Raw genomic sequence first — 750 nt, forward strand, 5'->3', positions numbered from 1 at the left:
TGGAGAAAGGGGGAGATTGTGACTTCTAAAATAAAAAATAACTTGAATCTCATCTTACTTTCAACTAAAGAAATAGCAAGTGTTGACAAAGGCAGGAAGACTTCTTCAAAATCTCATAAATAATCAGCAAAGGTCTTACATTAATACATAAAAGAAAGGAATTAGGAGGAAACTCCCAGAAAAATATTAAAAACTTCTGAGGCCACTGGGTCTTTCCTGGCCTGGTGTTTCAATTTAGGGGTGCACCAATAGAGATTTTTTGGGCCGATACCGATGGTCAATTTTTAAGGAGCCATATCAGCCGATACCAATCCAATTGCCAATATGTGGCCCGGCAACTTGGAGAGCAGTGTCTGGCTGGTAAGTCTGTTGTGGAGGAAGGGGGGAGGGGAAGGAAGGAAGGGGGGGGGCAGATTGAGGCCCCCGCGGTGGGGGAGGGAGTGGGGCCGGGGCAGGGGCAGGCCCTGCACAGCACGGGACAGAGCCGTGGCTCATCTGGGGGGGCCCTGGGAGTGGCTCTCACTGCTATGCACACCCCAGAAGGGCATGGGGCGCATGTCCCTGGATCTGTGTGTGGGGTGATTGCAGGCTGCTGCTGCAGGCTGGAGCCAGGGCTCTTCCAGCCTACCTCTACCTGCCAGGAAGAGCCAGGTGCCAGCCCCAGCCTGCAGCAGCAGCCCACCCTTGCCTTGCACCCTCCATGCCCTCCTGGGGTGTGCATAGTGGCAGGGGCGACTCCACGCACCACCC

The 750-nt window shown here is 54.3% G+C and overlaps 1 protein-coding gene across 2 annotated transcripts in view; it reads right to left on the reverse strand.

The window, feature by feature from the left end:
- The window catches only part of DENND3 (DENN domain containing 3), a 61,975-nt gene that overhangs the window by 30,324 nt on the left and 30,901 nt on the right, over window positions 1–750 (reverse strand). The window lies entirely within an intron of this gene.

Source organism: Alligator sinensis, unplaced genomic scaffold, assembly GCF_000455745.1.
Source record: "Alligator sinensis unplaced genomic scaffold, ASM45574v1 scaffold721_1, whole genome shotgun sequence".
Classification (NCBI taxonomy): domain Eukaryota; kingdom Metazoa; phylum Chordata; order Crocodylia; family Alligatoridae; genus Alligator; species Alligator sinensis.